The sequence below is a fragment of the Gorilla gorilla genome, chromosome 18 (genome assembly GCF_029281585.2).
Source record: "Gorilla gorilla gorilla isolate KB3781 chromosome 18, NHGRI_mGorGor1-v2.1_pri, whole genome shotgun sequence".
In the NCBI taxonomy this organism is placed as follows: domain Eukaryota; kingdom Metazoa; phylum Chordata; class Mammalia; order Primates; family Hominidae; genus Gorilla; species Gorilla gorilla.
In genome coordinates, this window is record NC_073242.2 from 64,029,762 (window position 1) to 64,050,866 (window position 21,105).

The following is a 21,105-nucleotide window of genomic DNA, read 5'->3' on the forward strand; positions in this document are numbered from 1 at the left end:
TTCCATTCCATTCCATTCCATTCCATTCCACTCCACTCCACTCCACTGCACTCCACTCCACTCCACTCCACTCCACTCCCCTCGGGTTGATTCCATTCCATTCCATTGCATTCCATTCCATTCGATTCCATTCGATTCCATTCGATTCCATTCGATTCGATTCGATTCGATTCCATTCCATTCCATTCCATTCCTTTCAGTTCCGTTCCATTACGTTCCGTTCCGTTGCTTTGCGTTCCGTTCCGTTCCGTTCCGTTCCATTCCGTTCCGTTCCATTCCGTTCCATTCCATTCCATTCCATTCCATTCCATTCCGTTCTACTCGGTTTGATTCCATTCTATTCCATTCCATTCCATTCGATTCCATTCAAGTCCATTCGATTCCATTCCATTCCATTCTATTCCATAGAATTCCATTCCATTCCATTCCATTCCATTCCATTCCATTCCATTTCATTCCATTCCATTCCGTTCTACTCGGTTTCATTCCATTCCATTCCATTCCATTCCATTCCATTCCAATCCATTCCATTCCATTCGATTCGATTCGATTCGATTCGATTGCATTCGATTCCATTCGATTCCATTCCATTCCATTCCATTCCATTCCATTCCATTCTATTCCATTGAATTCCATTCCATTCCATTCCATTCCATTCCATTCCATTCCATTCCATTCCATTCCATTCCTTTCCATTCCATTCCTTTCTACTGGGGTTGATTCCATTCCTTTCCATTCCATTCCATTCCATTCCATTCGATTCCATTCGATTCCATTCAATTCGATTCCATTCCATTCCATTCCATTCCATTCCATTCCATTCCATTCCGCTCTACTCGGGTTTGTTCCATTCCATTCCGTTCCGTTCCGTTCCGTTCCGTTCCGTTCCGTTCCGTTGCGTTCCATTCTGTTCGGTTCGGTTCCGTTCCGTTCCATTCCGTTCCATTCCATTCCATTCCATTCCATTCCATTCCATTCCACTCCACTCCACTCCACTCCACTCCACTCGGGTTGATTCCATTACTTTCCATTCCATTCCATTCTATTCCATTCCATTCCATTCCATTCCATTCCATTCCATTCCATTCCATTACATTACATTCGATTCCATTCCATTCCATTCCATTCCATTCCATTCCATTCCATTCCGTTCTACTCGGTTTCATTCCATTCCATTCCATTCCATTCCATTCCATTCCATTCCATTCCATTCCATTCCATTCCATTTCACTCCGTTCCGTTCCGTTGCGTTGCGTTCCGTTCCGTTCCGTTCCGTTCCTTTCCGTTCCGTTCCGTTCCATTCCGTTCCGTTCCATTCCATTCCATTCCGTTCCATTCCATTCCGTTCTACTCGGGTTGATTCCATTCTATTCCATTCCATTCCATTCGATTCCATTCAATTCCATTAGATTCCATTCCATTCCATTCCATTCCATTCCATTCCATTCTATTCCATTGAATTCCATTCCATTCCATTCCATTCCATTCCATTCCATTCCATTCCATTCCATTCCATTCCATTCCATTCCATTCCATTCCGTTCTACTCGGGTTGATTCCATTCCATTCCATTCCATTCCGTTCCATTCCATTCCATTCCATTCGATTCCATTCGATTCGATTCGATTCCATTCCATTCTATTCTATTCCATTCCATTCCATTCCATTCGATTCCATTCGATTCCTTTCCATTCCATTTCACTCCATTCAGTTCCGTTCCGTTCCGTTCCGTTCTGTTCCGTTCTACTCGGGATCGTTCCATTCCATTCCACTCCATTCCATTCCATTCCATTCCGTTCTACTCGGATTGATCATTCCATTCCACTCCATTCCGTTGCGTTCCGTTCCGTTCCATTCCATTCTATTCCATTCCATTCCATTCCGTTCTACTCGGGTTGATTCCGTTCGATTCCATTCCATTCCTTTCGATTCCATTCGATTCCATTCCATTCCATTCCATTCCATTCCATTCCATTCCATTCCATTCCATTCCACTGAATTCCGTTCCATTCCGTTCCATTCCATTCCATTCCATTCCATTCCGTTCTACTCGGGTTGATTCCATTCCATTCCATTCCGTTCCATTCCGTTCCGATCCGTTCCATTCCGTTGCGTTGCGTTCAGTAACTTTCCGTTCCGTTCCATTCCGTTCCATTCCATTCCATTCCATTCCGTTCCATTGCATTCCATTCCGTTCTCCTCGGGTTGATTCCATTCTATTCCATTCCATTCCATTCGATTCCATTCAATTCCATTCGATTCCATTTAATTCCATTCCATTCCATTACATTACATTCCATTCTATTCCATTGAATTCCATTCCTTTCCATTCCTTTCCGTTCCTTTCCATTCCATTCCATTCCATTCCATTCCATTCCATTCCATTCCGTTCTACTCGGGTTGATTCCATTCTATTCCATTCCATTCCATTCCATTCCATTCCATTCCATTCCATTCGATTCCATTCCTTTCCATTCCATTCCATTCCATTCCATTCCATTCCATTCCATTCCATTCGATTCCATTGCATTCCATTTCAATCCATTGCGTTCCGTTCCATTCCGTTCCTTTCCGTTCCGTTCTGTTCCGTTCTACTCGGGTTCGTTCCATTCCATTCCATTCCATTCCATTCCATTCCGTTCTACTCGGGTTGATCATTCCATTCTATTCCATTGCGTTGCGTTCCGTTCCGTTCCGTTCCATTCCATTCCATTCCATTCCATTCCATTCCATTCCATTCGGTTCCATTCGATTCCATTCCATTCCATTTCACTCCGTTCCGTTCCGTTCCGTTCCGTTCCATTCCGTTCAGTTCCGTTTTATTCGGGTTCGTTCCATTCCGTTCCATTCCATTCCATTCCGTTCTACTCGGGTTGATTCCATTCTATTCCACACCATTCCATTCGATTCCATTCGATTCCATTCGATTCCATTCCATTCGATTACATTCCATTCGATTCCATTCCATTCCATTGAATTCCATTCCATTCCAATACATTCCATTCCCTTCCATTCCATTCCATTCCATTCCATTCCATTCTATTCCATTGAATTCCATTCCATTCCATTTCATTCCAATCCATTACATTCTACACGGGTTGATTCCATTCCATTCCATTCCATTCCATTCCATTCCATTCCGTTCCATTCCATTCCATTCCATTCCATTCCATTCCATTCCATTCGATTCCATTCCATTCCATTTCACTCCATTCCGTTCCATTCCGTTCCGTTCCATTGCGTTGCGTTCCGTTCCTTTCCGTTCCGTTCCATTCCATTCCATTCCGTTCTACTCGGGTTGATTCCATTCCATTCCATTCCTTTCAGTTCCGTTCCATTCCGTTCCGTTCCGTTGCGTTGCGTTCCGTTCCGTTCCGTTCCGTTCCATTCCGTTCTGTTCCATTCCATTCCATTCCGTTCTAGTCGGGTTGATTCCATTCTATTCCATTCTATTCCATTCCATTCCATTCGATTCCATTCAAGTCCATTCGACTCGATTCCATTCCATTCTATTCCATTGAATTCCATTCCATTCCATTCCATTCCATTCCATTCCATTCCATTCCATTCCATTCCATTCCATTCCGTTCTACTCGGTTTGATTCCATTCCATTCCATTCCATTCCATTCCATTCCATTCCATTCCGTTCCATTCGATTCGATTCCATTCGATTCCATTCGATTCCATTCGATTCCATTCCATTCCATTCCATTCCTTTCCATTCCATTCCATTCTATTCCATTGAATTCCATTCCATTCCATTGCATTCCATTCCATTCCATTCCATTCCATTCCATTCCATTCCATTCCATTCCATTCCATTCCATTCCTTTCCACTGGGGTTGATTCCATTCCATTCCATTCCATTCCATTCCATTCGATTCCATTCGATTCCATTCAATTCGATTCCATTCCATTCCATTCCATTCCATTCCATTCCATTCCATTCCATTCCATTCCTCTCTACTCGGGTTCGTTCCATTCCATTCCGTTCCATTCCGTTCCATTCCATTCCATTCCATTCCATTCCATTCCATTCCATTCCATTCCACTCCACTCCACTACACTGCACTCCACTCCACTCCACTCCACTCCACTCGGGTTGATTCCATTCCATTCCATTCCATTCCATTCCATTCCATTCCATTCGATTCCATTCCATTCCATTCCACTCCATTCCAATCCATTCCATTCTACTCGGGTTGATTCCATTCCATTCCATTCCATTCCATTCCATTCCATTCCATTCCATTCCATTCCATTCCATTCGCTTCCATTCGATTCCATTCCATTCCATTCCATTCCATTCCATTCCATTCCATTCTATTAGAATGAATTCCATTCCATTCCATTCCATTGAATTCCATTCCATTCCATTCCATTCCATTCCAATCCATTCCATTCTACACGGGTTTATTCCATTCCATTCCATTCCGTTCTACTCGGGTTGATTCCATTCCATTCCATTCCATTCCATTCCATTCCATTCCATTCCATTCCATTCGATTCCATTCGATTCGATTCCATTCCATTCCATTCCATCCCATTCCGTTCTACTCGGGTTGATTCCATTCCATTCCGTTCCGTTCCGTTCCGTTCCGTTCCGTTCCGTTGCGTTCCATTCTGTTCGGTACCGTTCCGTTCCGTTCCATTCCGTTCCATTCCATTCCATTCCATTCCATTCCATTCAATTCCATTCCGTTCTACTCGGGTTGATTCCATTCTATTCCATTCCATTCCATTCGATTCCATTCAATTCCTTTCGATTCCATTCCATTCCATTCCATTCAATTCCATTCCATTCCATTCTATTCCATTGAATTCCATTCCATTGCATTCCATTCCATTCCATTGCATTACATTCCGTTATACTCGGGTTTATTCCATTCCATTCCATTCCATTCCATTCCATTCCATTCCACTCCATTCCATTCGATTCCATTCGATTCCATTCGATTCGATTTGATTCGATTCGATTCCATTCCATTCCATTCCATTTCTTTCCATTCCATTCCATTCGATTCCATTCGATTCCATTCCATTCCATTTCACTCCATTCCGTTCCGTTCCGTTCCGTTCCGTTCCGTTCTGTTCCGTTCTACTCGGGTTCGTTCCGTTCCATTCCATTCCATTCCATTCCATTCCATTCCATTCCGTTCTACTCGGGTTGATCATTCCATTCCATTCCATTCCGTTGCGTTCCGTTCCGTTCCATTCCATTCCATTCCATTCCATTCCATTCCATTCCATTCCATTCCATTCCATTCCGTTCTACTCGGGTTGATTCCATTCTATTCCATTCCATTCCATTCGATTCCATTCCATTCGATTCCATTCCATTCCATTCCATTCCATTCCATTCCATTCCATTCCATTCCGTTTTACTCGGGTTGATTCCATTCCATTCCATTCCATTCCATTCCATTCCATTCCATTCCATTCGATTCCATTCGATTCGATTCGATTCCATTCCATCCCATTCCATTCCATTCCATTCCATTCCATTCCATTCCATTCGATTCCATTCGATTCCATTCCAATCCTTTTCACTTCATTCCGTTCCGTTCCGTTCCGTTCCGTTCTGTTCCGTTCTACTCGGGTTCGTTCCGTTCCATTCCATTCCATTCCATTCCATTCCGTTCCGTTCTACTCGGGTTGATCATTCCATTGCATTCCATTCCGTTGCATTCCGTTCCGTTCCGTTCCACTCCATTCCTTTCCATTCCATTCCATTCCATTCCATTCCGTTCCATTCGATTCCATTCCATTCCATTTCACTCCGTTCCGTTCCGTTCCGTTCCGTTCCATTCCGTTCAGTTCCGTTCTATTCGGGTTCGTTACATTCCGTTCCATTCCATTCCATTCCGTTCTACTCGGGTTGATTCCATTCTATTCCACTCCATTCCATTCGATTCCATTCGATTCCATTCGATTCCATTCGATTCCATTCCATTCCTTTCCGTTCCATTCAATTCCATTCTATTCCATTGAATTCCATTCCATTCCATTCCATTCCATTCAACTCCATTCCATTCTCATTCTATTCCATTGAATTCCATTCTATTCCATTCCATTCCAATCCATTCCATTCTACACGGGTTGATTCCATTCCATTCCATTCCTTTCCATTCCATTCCATTCCATTCCATTCCATTCCATTCCATTCGATTCCATTCCATTCCATTCCATTCCATTCCATTCCATTCCATTCCATTCGATTCCATTCGATTCCATTCCATTCCATTTCAGTCCATTCCGTTCCGTTCCGTTCCGTTCCGTTTCGTTCCATTCCGTTCCATTCCATTCCATTCCATTCCATTCCGTTCTACTCGGGTTGATTGCATTCCATCCCATTCCGTTCCATTCCGTTCCGTTCCGTTCCGTTGCGTTGCGTTCCCTTCCGTTCCGTTCCGTTCCTTTCCGTTCCGTTCCGTTCCATTCCATTCCATTCCATTCCATTCCATTCCATTCCATTCCGTTCTACTCGGGTTGATTCCATTCTATTCCATTCCATTCCATTCGATTCCATTCAATTCCATTAGATTCCATTCCATTCCATTCCATTCCATTCCATTCTATTCCATTGAATTCCATTCCATTCCATTCCATTCCATTCCATTCCATTCCATTCCATTCCATTCCATTCCATTCCATTCCGTTCTACTCGGGTTGATTCCATTCCATTCCATTCCATTCCGTTCCATTCCATTCCACTCCATTCGATTCCATTCGATTCGATTCGATTCCATTCCATTCTATTCCATTCCATTCCATTCCATTCCATTCGATTGCATTCGTTTCCTTTCCATTCCATTTCACTCCATTCCGTTCCGTTCCGTTCCGTTCCGTTCTGTTCCGTTCTACTCGGGATCGTTCCATTCCATTCCACTCCATTCCATTCCATTCCATTCCGTTCTACTCGGATTGATCATTCCATTCCATTCCATTCCGTTGCGTTCCGTTCCGTTCCGTTCCATTCCATTCTATTCCATTCCATTCCATTCCATTCCGTTCTACTCGGGTTGATTCAATTCTATTGCATTCCATTCCATTCGATTCCATTCGATTCCATTCCATTCTATTCAATTCCATTCCATTCCATTCCATTCCATTCTATTCCATTGAATTCCATTCCATTCCGTTCCATTCCATTCCATTCCATTCCATTCCATTCCATTCCATTCCATTCCATTCCATTACTTTCTACTGGGGTTGATTCCATTCCATTCCATTCCATTCCTTTCTACTGTGGTTGATTCCATTCCATTCCATTCCATTCCATTCGATTCCATTCGATTGCATTCCATTCCGTTCTACTCGTTTTGATTCCATTCCATCCCATTCCGTTCCGTTCCGTTAAGTTTCGTTACGTTGCATTCCGTTCCGTTCCGTTCCGTTCCATTCCGTTCCATTCCATTCCATTCCATTCCATTCCATTCCATTCCATTCCGTTCTACTCGGGTTGATTCCATTCCATTCCATTCCATTCCATTCCTTTCCATTCCATTCCATTCCATTCCACTCGATTCGATTCGATTCGATTCCATTCCATTCCATTCCATTCCATTCCATTCCATTCCATTCCATTCCATTCCACTCTATTCCATTGAATTCCATTCCATTCCATTCCATTCCATTCCATTCCATTCCATTCCATTCCATTCCATTCCATTCCATTCCATTCCCTTCCGTTCTACTCGGGTTGATTCCATTCCATTCCATTCCATTCCATTCCATTCCATTCCATTCCATTCGATTCCATTCCATTCCATTCCATTCCGTTCTACTCGGGTTGATTCAATTCTATTCCATTCCATTCCATTCCATTCCATTCGATTCCATTCCATTCTATTCCATTCCATTCCATTCCATTCCATTCCACTCTATTCCATTGAATTCCATTCCATTCCGTTCCATTCCATTCCATTCCATTCCATTCCATTCCATTCCTTTCTACTGGGGTTGATTCCATTCCATTCCATTCCATTCCTTTCTACTGTGGTTGATTCCATTCCATTCCATTCCATTCCATTCCATTCGATTCCATTCGATTGCATTCCATTCCGTTCTACTCGTTTTGATTCCATTCCATCCCATTCCGTTCCGTTCCGTTCCGTTTCGTTGCGTTGCGTTCCGTTCCGTTCCGTTCCGTTCCATTCCGTTCCATTCCATTCCATTCCATTCCATTCCATTCCATTCCGTTCTACTCGGGTTGATTCCATTCCATTCCATTCCATTCCATTCCTTTCCATTCCATTCCATTCCATTCCACTCGATTCGATTCGATTCGATTCCATTCCATTCCATTCCATTCCATTCCATTCCACTCTATTCCATTGAATTCCATTCCATTCCATTCCATTCCATTCCATTCCATTCCATTCCATTCCATTCCATTCCATTCCATTCCATTCCATTCCATTCCATTCCATTCCATTCCGTTCTACTCGGGTTGATTCCATTCCATTCCATTCCATTCTATTCCATTCCATTCCATTCGATTCCATTCCATTCCATTCCATTCCATTCCATTCCATTCCATTTCACTCCATTCCGTTCCGTTCCGTTCCTTTCCTTTCCGTTCCGTTCCGTTCTGTTCCGTTCCGTTCCGTTCCGTTCCGTTCCATTCCATTCCATTCCATTCCATTCCATTCCATTCCGTTCTACTCGGGTTGATTCCATTCCATTCCATTCCGATCCGTTCTGTTCCGTTCCGTTCCGTTGCGTTGCGTTCCGTTCCGTTCCGTTCCGTTCCATTCCGTTCCTTTCCATTCCATTCCTTTCCTTTCCATTCCATTCCGTTCTTCTCGGGTTGATTCCATTCTATTCCATTCCATTCCATTCGATTCCATTCAATTCCATTCGATTCCATTCCATTCCATTCCATTCCATTCCATTCCATTCTTTTCCATTGAATTCCATTCCATTCCATTCCATTGCATTCCATTCCATTCCATTCCATTCCAATCCATTCCATTCTACTCGGGTTTGTTCCATTCCATTCCATTCCATTCCATTCCATTCCATTCCATTCCATTCCATTCCATTCCATTCGATTCCATTCCATTCCATTCCATTCCATTCCATTCCATTCCGTTCCATTCCGTTCTGTTCCATTCCGTTCTGTTCCATTCCGTTCCATTCCATTCCATTCCATTCCATTCCGTTCAACTAGGGTTGATTCCATTCCATTCCATTCCGTTCCTTTCCGTTCCGTTCCGTTCCATTCCATTCCATTCCATTCCATTCCATTCCATTCCATTCCGATCTACTCGGGTTGATTCCATTCTATTCCATTCCATTTCATTCGATTCCATTCGATTCCATTCGATTCCACTCCATTCCAATCCATTCCATTCCATTCCATTCCATTCCGTTCTACTCGGGTTGATTCCATTCTATTCCATTCCATTCCATTCGATTCCATTCGATTCCATGAGATTCCATTCCATTCCATTCCATTCCATTCCATTCCATTCCATTCCTTTCTATTCCATGGAATTCCATTCCATTCCCTTCCATTCCTTTCCATTCCATTCCATTCCATTCCATTCCATTCCATTCCATTCCATCCCATTCCGTTCTACTCGGGTTGATTCCATTGAATTCCTTTCCATTCCATTCCATTCCATTCCATTCCATTCCATTCCATTCCATTCCGTTCTACTCTGGTTGATTCCATTCCATTCCATTCCATTCCAATCCATTCCATTCCATTCGATTCCATTCGAATCCATTCGATTCGATTACATTCCATTCCATTCCATTCCATTCCATTCCATTCCATTCTATTCCATTCCATTCTACTCGGGTTCGTTAAATTCCATTCCGTTCCGTTCCATTCCGTTCCATTCCGTTCTGTTCCATTCCGTTCCATTCCATTCCATTCCATTCCGTTCCGTTCTACTCGGGTTGATTCCATTCTATTCCATTCCATTCCATTCCATTCCATTCCATTCCACTCCACTCCACTCCACTCCACTCCACTCCACTCCACTCGGGTTGATTCCGTTCCATTCCATTCCATTCCATTCCATTCCATTCAATTCCATTCCATTCCATTCCAATCCATTCCATTCTACTCGAGTTGGTTCCATTCCATTCCACTCCATTCCATTCCATTCCATTCCATTCCATTCCATTCCATTCCATTCCATTCCATTCCATTCGGTTCCATTCGATTCCATTCCATTCCATTTCACTCCGGTCCGTTCCGTTCCATTCCATTCCGTTCAGTTCCGTTCTACTCGGGTTGACTCCATTCTATTCCACTCCATTCCGTTCGATTCCATTCGATTCCATTTGATTCCCTTCCATTCCATTCCATTCCATTCCATTCCCTTCCATTCCATTCTATTCCATTGAATTCCATTCCATTCCATTCCATTCCATTCCATTCCATTCCATTCCATTCCATTCCATTCTATTCCATTGAATTCCATTCCATTCCATTCCATTCCAATACATTCCATTCTACACGGGTTGATTCCATTCCATTCCATTCCATTCCATTCCATTCCATTCCATTCCATTCCATTCGATTCGATTCGATTCCATTCCATTCCATTCCATTCCATTCCATTCCATTCCATTCCATTTCACTCCATTCCGTTCCGTTCCGTTCCATTCCGTTCCGTTGCGTTGCGTTCCGTTCCGTTCCGTTCCGTTCCGTTCCGTTCCATTCCATTCCATTCCGTTCTACCCGGGTTGATTCCATTCCATTCCATTCCGTTCCGTTCCGTTCCGATTCGTTCCGTTCCGTTGCGTTGCGTTCCGTTCCGTACCGTTCCGTTCCATTCCGTTCCATTCCATTCCGTTCCATTCCATTCCATTCCATTCCATTCCATTCCATTCCGTTCAACTCGGGTTGATTCCATTCTATTCCATTCCATTCCATTCCATTCCATTCAATTCCATTCGATTCCATTTAATTCCATTCCGTTCCATTCCATTCCACTCCATTCTATTCCATGGAATTCCATTCCATTCCATTCCATTCCATTCCATTCCATTCCATTCCATACCATTCCATTCCATTCCATTCCATTACGTTCTACTCGGGTTGATTCCATTCCATTCCATTCCATTCCATTCCACTCCATTCCATTCCATTCCATTCCATTCCATTCGATTCGATTTGAATTCCATTCCAATCCATTCCATTCTACACGGGTTGATTCCATTCCATTCCATTCCATTCCATTCCATTCGATTATATTCGATTCGATTCAATTCGATTCGATTACATTCTTTTCCATTCCACTCCATTCCATTCCATTCCATTCCATTCCATTCCATTCCATTGCATTCGATTCGATTCAATTCGATTCGATTACATTCTATTCCATTCCATTCCATTCCATTCCATTCCATTCCATTCCATTCCGTTCCATTTCACTCCATTCCGTTCCGTTAAGTTCCGTTCTGTTGCGTTGCGTTCCGTTCCGTTCCGTTCCGTTCCGTTCCGTTCCTTTCCATTCCTTTCCATTCCGTTCTACTCGGGTTGATTCCATTCCATTCCATTCCGTTCCGTTCCGTTCCGATCCGTTCCGTTCCGTTGCGTTGCGTTCCATTCCGTTCCGTTCCGTTCCATTCCGTTCCATTCCATTCCATTCCATTCCATTCCGTTCTACTTGGGTTGATTCCATTCTATTCCATTCCATTCCATTCGATTCCATTCAATTCCATTCGATTCCATTTAATTCCATTCCATTCCATTCCATTCCATTCCATTCCATTCCATTCCATTCCATTCCTTTCCGTTCTACTTGGGTTGATTCCATTCCATTCCATTCCATTCCACTCCATTCCATTCCATTCCATTCCATTCCATTCCATTCCATTCCATTCCATTCCATTCCATTCGATTCCATTCCTTTCCATTCCATTCCATTCCATTCCATTCCATTCCATTACATTCCATTCCATTCCATTCGATTCCATTCCATTCCCTTCGATTCCATTCGATTCAATTCGATTCCATTCCATTCCTTTCCATTCCATTCCATTCCATTCCATTCCTTTCTACTCTTGTTCATTCCATTCCATTCTGTTCCGTTCCATTCCGTTCCGTTCCGTTCCGTTCTGTTCCGTTCTACTCGGGTTCGTTCCATTCCATTCCATTCCATTCCATTCCATTCCATTCCGTTCTACTCGGGTTGATCATTCCATTCCATTCCATTCCGTTGCGTTCCGTTCCGTTCCGTTCCATTCCATTCCATTCCATTCGGTTCCATTCGATTCCATTCCATTCCATTTCACTCCGTTCCGTTCCGTTCTGTTCCGTTCCATTCCGTTCAGTTCCGTTCTATTCTGGTTCGTTCCATTCCGTTCCATTCCATTCCATTCCGTTCTACTCGGGTTGATTCCATTCTATTCCACTCCATTCCATTCAATAACATTCGATTCCATTCGTTTCCATTCCATTCCATTCCATTCCATTCCATTCCATTCCATTCCATTCCATTCTATTCCATTGAATTCCATTCCATTCCATTCCATTCCATTCCGTTGCGTTCCGTTCCGTTCCGTTCCATTCCATTCTATTCCATTCCATTCCATTCCATTCCGTTCTACTCGGGTTGATTCAATTCTATTCCATTCCATTCCATTCGATTCCATTCGATTCCATTCCATTCTATTCCATTCCATTCCATTCCATTCCATTCCATTCTATTCCATTGAATTCCATTCCATTCCATTCCATTCCATTCCATTCCATTCCATTCCATTGCATTCCATTCTATTCCATTGAATTCCATTCCATTCCATTCCATTCCAATACATTCCATTCTACACGGGTTGATTCCATTCCATTGCATTCCATTCCATTCCATTCCATTCCATTCCATTCCATTCGATTCGATTCCATTCCATTCCATTCCATTCGATTCCATTCCATTCCATTTCACTCCATTCCGTTCCGTTCCGTTCCGTTCCGTTCCGTTGCGTTGTGTTCCGTTCCGTTCCGTTCCGTTCCGTTCCGTTCCGTTCCATTCCATTCCGTTCCATTCCCTTCCGTTCTACCCGGGTTGATTCCATTCCATTCCATTCCGTTCCTTTCCGTTCCGATCCGTTCCGTTCTGTTGCGTTGCGTTCCGTTCCGTTCCGTTCCGTTCCATTCCGTTCCATTCCATTCCATTCCAATCCATTCCATTCCATTTCATTCCATTCGATTCGATTCGATTCGAATTCCATTCCAATCCATTCCATTCTACACGGGTTGATTCCATTCCATTCCATTCCATTCCATTCCATTCGATTCCATTCGATTCGATTCAATTTGATTCGATTACATTCTATTCCATTCCATTCCATTCCATTCCATTCCATTCGATTCCGTTCGATTCCATTCCATTCCATTTCACTCCATTCCGTTCCGTTAAGTTCCGTTCTGTTGCGTTGCGTTCCGTTCCGTTCCGTTCCGTTCCGTTCCTTTCCATTCCTTTCCATTCCGTTCTACTCGGGTTGATTCCATTCCATTCCATTCCGTTCCGTTCCGTTCCGATCCGTTCCGTTCCATTCCGTTCTATTCCATTCCATTCCATTCCATTCCATTCCATTCCATTCCATTCCATTCCGTTCTACTCGGGTTGATTCCATTCTATTCCATTCCATTCCATTCGATTCCATTCAATTCCATTCGATTCCATTTAATTCCATTCCATTCCATTCCATTCCATTCCATTCCATTCCATTCCATTCCGTTCCATTCCTTTCCGTTCTACTCGGGTTGATTCCATTCCATTCCATTCCATTCCACTCCATTCCATTCCATTGCATTCCATTCGATTCGATTCCATTCCTTTCCATTCCATTCCATTCCATTCCATTCGATTCCATTCGATTCCATTCCATTCCCTTTGATTCGATTCTATTCGATTCGATTCCATTCCATTCCATTCCATTCCATTCCATACCATTCCTTTCCTTTCTACTCGGGTTCATTCCATTCCATTCCGTTCCGTTCCATTCCGTTCCGTTCCGTTCCGTTCTGTTCCGTTCTACTCGGGTACGTTCCATTCCATTCCATTCCATTCCATTCCATTCCATTCCATTCCGTTCTACTCGGGTTGATCATTCCATTCCATTCCATTCCGTTGCGCTCCGTTCCATTCCGTTCCGTTCCATTCCATTCCATTCCATTCCATTCGGTTCCATTCGATTCCATTCCATTCCACTTCACTCCGTTCCGTTCCGTTCTGTTCCGTTCCATTCCGTTCAGTTCCGTTCTATTCGGGTTCGTTCCATTCCGTTCCATTCCATTCCATTCCGTTCTACTCGGGTTGATTCCATTCTATTCCACTCCATTCCATTCAATTACATTCGATTCCATTCGATTCCATTCCATTCCATTCCATTCCATTCCATTCCATTCCATTCCATTCCATTCTATTCCATTGAATTCCATTCCATTCCATTCCATTCCATTCTATTCCATTCCATTCCATTCCATTCCATTCCAATCCATTACATTCTACACGGGTTGATTCCATTCCATTCCATTCCATTCCATTCCATTCCATTCCATTCCATTCCATTCCATTCCATTCCATTCGATTCCATTCGATTCGACTCGATTCCATTCCATTCCATTCCATTCCATTCCATTTCACTCCATTCCGTTCCGTTCCGTTCCGTTCCATTGCGTTGCGTTCCGTTCCGTTCCGTTCCGTTCCGTTCCGGTCCATTCCATTCCATTCCATTCCATTCCGTTCTACTCGGGTTGATTCCATTCCATTCCATTCCGTTCAGTTCCGTTCCGTTCCGTTCCGTTCCGTTGCGTTGGGTTGCGTTCCGTTCCGTTCCATTCCATTCCATTCCATTCCATTCCATTCCATTCCATTCCATTCCATTCCATTCCATTCCATTCAATTCGATTCCATTCCATTCCATTCCATTCCTTTCCATTCCATTCCATTCCATTCCATTCCGTTTCTCTCGGGTTCATTCCATTCCATTCCGTGCCGTTCCGTTCCGTTCCATTCCGTTCTGTTCCATTCCGTTCCATTCCATTCCATTCCATTCCATTCCATTCCGTTCTACTCGGGTTGATTCCATTCTATTCCATTCCATTCCATTCCATTCCATTCCATTCCATTCCATTCCACTCCTCTCCACTCCACTGCACTCCACTCCACTCCACTCCACTCCACTCCAGTCGGGTTGATTCCATTGCATTCCATTCCATTCCATTCCATTCCATTCCATTCCATTCCATTCCATTCCATTCCGTTCCATTCCATTCCATTCCATTCGATTCCATTCCATTCCATTCCATTCCATTCCATTCGATTCCATTCCATTCCATTCCATTCCATTCCATTCCAATCCATTCCATTCTACTCGGGTTGATTCCATTCCATTCCATTCCATTCCATTCCATTCCATTCCATTCCATTCCATTCCATTCCATTCCATTCCTTTCCATTCCATTCCTTTCCATTCCATTCGGTTCCATTCGATTCCATTCCATTCCATTTCACTCCGTTCCGTTCCGTTCCGTTCCGTTCTACTCGGGTTGATTCCATTATATTCCATTCCATTCCATTCCATTCGATTCCATTCCATTGCATTCCATTCCATTCCATTCCATTCCATTCCATTCCATTCCATTCCGTTCTACTCGGGTTGATTCCAGTCCATTCCATTCCATTCCATTCCATTCCATTCCATTCCATTCCATTCCATTCCATTCCATTCGATTCCATTCAATTCCATTCGATTCGATTCGATTCCATTCCATTCCATTCCATTCCATTCCATTCCATTCCATTCTACTCGGGTTGATTCCATTCCATTCCATTCCATTCCATTCCATTCCGTTCGGTTCCTTTCGATTCCATTCGATTCCATTCCATTCCATTCCATTCCATTCCATTCCATTCCTTTCCATTCCATTCCATTCCGTTCTACTCGGATTGATTCCTTTCCATTCCATTCCATTCCATTCCATTCCATTCGATTCCATTCCATTCCATTCCATTCCATTCCAATCCATTCCTTTCTACTCGGGTTGATTCCATTCCATTCCATTCCATTCCAATCCATTCCATTCCAATCGATTCCATTTGATTCCATTCCACTCCATTTCACTCCATTCCATTCCGTTCCGTTCCTCTCCGTTCCGTTCTGTTCTACTCATGTTCATTCCATTCCATTGCATTCCATTCCATTCCATTCCATTCCATTCCGTTCTACTCGGGTTGATCATTCCATTCCATTCCATTCCGTTGCGTTCCATTCCGTTCCGTACAGTTCCATTCCATTCCATTCCATTCCATTCCATTCCATTCCATTCCATTCCATACCATTCCATTCCATTCCATTCCGTTCTACTCGGGTTGATTCCATTCTATTCCATTCCATTCCATTCGATTCCATTCAATTCCATTCGATTCCATTGCATTCCATTCCATTCCATTCCATTGCATTCCTTTCCATTCCATTCCATTGAATTCCATTCCATTCCATTCCATTCCATTCCATTCCATTCCATTCCATTCCATTCCATTCTATTCGGGTTGATTCCATTCCATTCCATTCCATTCCATTCCATTCCATTCCATTCCATTCCATTCCATTCGATTCCCTTCGCTTCCATTCGATTCGATTCCATTCCATTCCATTCCATTCCATTCCATTCCATTCCGTTCTACTCGGGTTCATTCCATTCCATTCCATTCCATCCCGTTCCGTTCCATTCCGTTCTGTTCCATTCTGTTCCATTCCATTCCATTCCATTCCATTCCATTCCATTCCATTCCATTCCATTCCTTTCTACTCGGGTTGATTCCATTCCATTGCGTTCCATTCCATTCCATTCCATTCAATTCCATTCGATTCCATTCCATTCCATTCCATTCGATTCCATTCCATTCCATTCCACTCCATTCTATTCCATTGAATTCCATTCCATTCCATTCCATTCCATTCCATTCCATTCCATTCCATTCCATTCCATTCCGTTACATTCCTTTCCGTTCTACTCGGGTTGATTCAATTCCATTCCATTCCATTCGATTCCATTCGATTCCATTCGATTCTATTCCATTCGATTCGATTCCATTCCATTCCATTCCATTCCATTCCATTCCATTGCATTCCATTCCGTTCCGTTCCGTTCCGTTCTGTTCCATTCCGTTCTGTTCCGCTCTTCTCGTGTTCATTTCATTCCATTCCATTCAATTCCATTCCATTCCATTCGATTCCATTCCATTCCATTCCGTTCTACTCGGGTTGATCATTTCATTCCATTCCATTCCGTTGCATTCCGTTCCGTTCCGTTCCGTTCCATTCCATTCCATTCCATTCCAATCCATTCCATTCCATTCCATTCCATTCCATTCCGTTCAACTCGGGTTGATTCCATTCTATTTCATTCCATTCCATTCGATTCCATTCGATTCCATTCGATTCCATTCCATTCCATTCCATTCCATTCCATTCCATTCCATTCTACGCCATTGAATTCCATTCCATTCCCTTCCATTATATTCCATTCCATTCCATTCCATTCCGTTCTACTCGGGTTGATTCCATTGCATTCCATTCCATTCCATTCCATTCCATTTCGCTCCGTTCCATTCCGTTCCGTTCAGTTCCGTTCTACTCGGGTTCGTTCCATTCCGTTCCATTCCATTCCATTCCGTTCTACTCGGGTTGATTCCATTCTATTCCACTCCATTCCATTCGATTCCTTTCGATTCCATTCGATTCCATTCCATTCCATTCCATTCCATTCCATTCCATTCCATTCCATTCTATTCCATTGAGTTCCATTCCATTCCATTCCATTCCATTCCATTCCGTTCCATTCCATTCCATTCCATTCCATTCTATTCCATTGAATTCCATTCCATTCCATTCCATTCCAATCCATTCCATTCTACACGGGTTGATTCCATTCCATTCCATTCCATTCCATTCCATTCCATTCCATTCCATTCCATTCCATTCCATTCCATTCCATTCCATTCCATTCCATTCCGTTCTACTCGGGTTGATTCCATTCCATTCCATTCCATTCCACTCCATTCCATTCCATTCCATTCGCTTCCATTCGATTCCATTCCATTCCATTTCACTCCGTTCCGTTCCGTTCCGTTCCTTTCTGTTCAGTTCCGTTCTACTCGGGTTCGTTCCATTCCGTTCCATTCCATTCCATTCCGTTCTACTCGGGTTGATTCCATTCTATTCCACTCCATTCCATTCAATTCCATTCGATTCCATTCGATTCCATTCCATTCCATTCCATTCCATTCCATTCCATTCCATTCTATTCCAATGAATTCCATTCCATTCCATTCCATTCCATTCCATTGAATTCCATTCCATTCCATTCCATTCCATTCCAATCCATTCCATTCTACACGGGTTTATTCCATTCCATTCCATTCCGTTCTACTCGGGTTGATTCCATTCCATTCCATTCCATTCCATTCCATTCCATTCCATTCCATTCCATTCGATTCCGTTCGATTCCATTCGATTCGATTCCATTCCTTTCCATTCCATTCCATTCCATTCCATTCCATTCCGTTCTACTCGTGATCATTAAATTCTATTCAGTTCCATTCCGTTCCATTCCATTCCGTTCTGTTCCATTCCGTTCCATTACATTCCATTCCATCCCATTCCGTTCTACTTGGGTTGATTCCATTCCATTCCGTTCCGTTCCGTTCCGTTCCGTTCCGTTGCGTTCCATTCTGTTCGGTTCCGTTCCGTTCCGTTCCATTCCGTTCCATTCCATTCCATTCCATTCCATTCCATTCCATTCCATTCCGTTCTACTTGGGTTGATTCCATTCTATTCCATTCCATTCCATTCCATTCCATTCAATTCCATTCGATTCCATTCCATTCCATTCCATTGAATTCCATTCCATTCCATTCTATTCCATTGAATTCCATTCCATTGCATTCCATTCCATTCCATTGCATTACATTCCGTTATACTCGGGTTGATTCCATTCCATTCCATTCCATTCCATTCCACTCCATTCCATTCGATTCCATTCGATTCCATTCGATTCGATTCGATTCAATTCGATTCCATTCCATTCCATTCCATTTCTTTCCATTCCATTCCGTTCGATTCCATTCGATTCCATTCCATTCCATTTCACTCCATTCCGTTCCGTTCCGTTCCGTTCCGTTCCGTTCTGTTCCGTTCTACTCAGGTTCGTTCCATTCCATTCCATTCCATTCCATTCCATTCCATTACATTCCGTTCTACTCGGGTTGATCATTCCATTCCATTCCATTCCGTTGCGTTCCGTTCCGTTCCATTCCATTCCATTCCATTCCATTCCATTCCATTCCATTCCGTTCTACTCGGGTTGATTCCATTCTATTCCATTCCATTCCATTCGATTCCATTCCATTCCATTCCATTCCATTCCATTCCATTCCATTCCATTCCATTCCATTCCATTCCGTTCTACTCGGGTTGATTCCATTCCATTCCATTCCATTCCATTCCATTCCATTCCATTCCATTCCATTGCATTCGATTTCACTTCATTCCGTTCCGTTCCATTCCGTTCCGTTCCGTTGTGTTCCATTCTACTCGGGTTCGTTCCGTTCCATTCCATTCCATTCCATTCCATTCTGTTCCGTTCTACTCGGGTTGATCATTCCATTCCATTCGATTCCGTTGCGTTCCGTTCCGTTCCGTTCCATTCCATTCCATTCCATTCCATTCCATTCCATTCCATTCGGTTCCATTCGATTCCATTCCATTCCATTTCACTCCGTTCCGTTCCGTTCCGTTCCGTTACATTCCGTTCAGTTCCGTTCTATTCGGGTTCTTTCCATTCCGTTCCATTCCATTCCATTCCGTTCTACTCGGGTTGATTCCATTCTATTCCACTCCATTCCATTCGATTCCATTCGATTCCATTCGATTCCATTCGATTCCATTCCATTCCATTCCATTCCATTCCATTCCATTCCATTCCCTTCCATTCCATTCTATTCCATTGAATTCCATTCCATTCCATTCCATTCCATTCAACTCCATTCCATTCTCATTCTATTCCATTGAATTCCATTCCATTCCATTCCATTCCAATCCATTCCATTCTACACGGGTTGATTCCATTCCATTCCATTCCATTCCATTCCATTCCATTCCATTCCATTCCATTCCATTCCATTCCATTCCATTCCATTCGATTCCATTCCGTTCCGTTCCATTCCGTTTTGTTCCGTTCCATTAGATTCCATTCCATTCCATTCCATTCCGTTCTACTCGGGTTGATTCCATTCCATCCCATTCCGTTCCGTTCCGTTCCGTTCCGTTCCGTTGCGTTGCGTTCCGTTCCGTTCCGTTGCATTCCGTTCCGTTCCATTCCGTTCCATTCCATTCCATTCCATTCCATTCCATTCCATTCCATTCCATTCCGTTCTACTCGGGTTGATTCCATTCCATTCCATTCCATTACATTCCGTTCCATTCCATTCCATTCCATTTGATTCCATTCGATTCGATTCGATTCCATTCCATTCTATTCCATTCCATTCCATTCGATTCCATTCGATTCCTTTCCATTCCATTTCACTCCATTCCGTTCCGTTCCGTTGCGTTGCGTTCCGTTCCGTTCCGTTGCATTCCGTTCCGTTCCATTCCGTTCCATTCCATTCCATTCCATTCCATTCCATTCCATTCCATTCCATTCCATTCCTTTCTACTCGGGTTGATTCCATTCCATTCCATTCCATTACATTCCGTTCCATTCCATTCCATTCCATTTGATTCCATTCGATTCGATTCGATTCCATTCCATTCTATTCCATTCCATTCCATTCGATTCCATTCGATTCCTTTCCATTCCATTTCACTCCATTCCGTTCCGTTCCGTTGCGTTCCGTTCCGTTCTGTTCCGATCTACTCGGGATCGTTCCATTCCATTCCACTCCATTCCATTCCATTCCATTCCGTTCTACTCGGATTGATCATTCCATTCCATTCCATTCCGTTGCGTTCCGTTCCGTTCCATTCCATTCCATTCTATTCCATTCCATTCCATTCCTTTCCGTTCTACTCGGGTTGATTCCATTCTATTCCATTCCATTCCATTCGATTCCATTCGATTCCATTCCA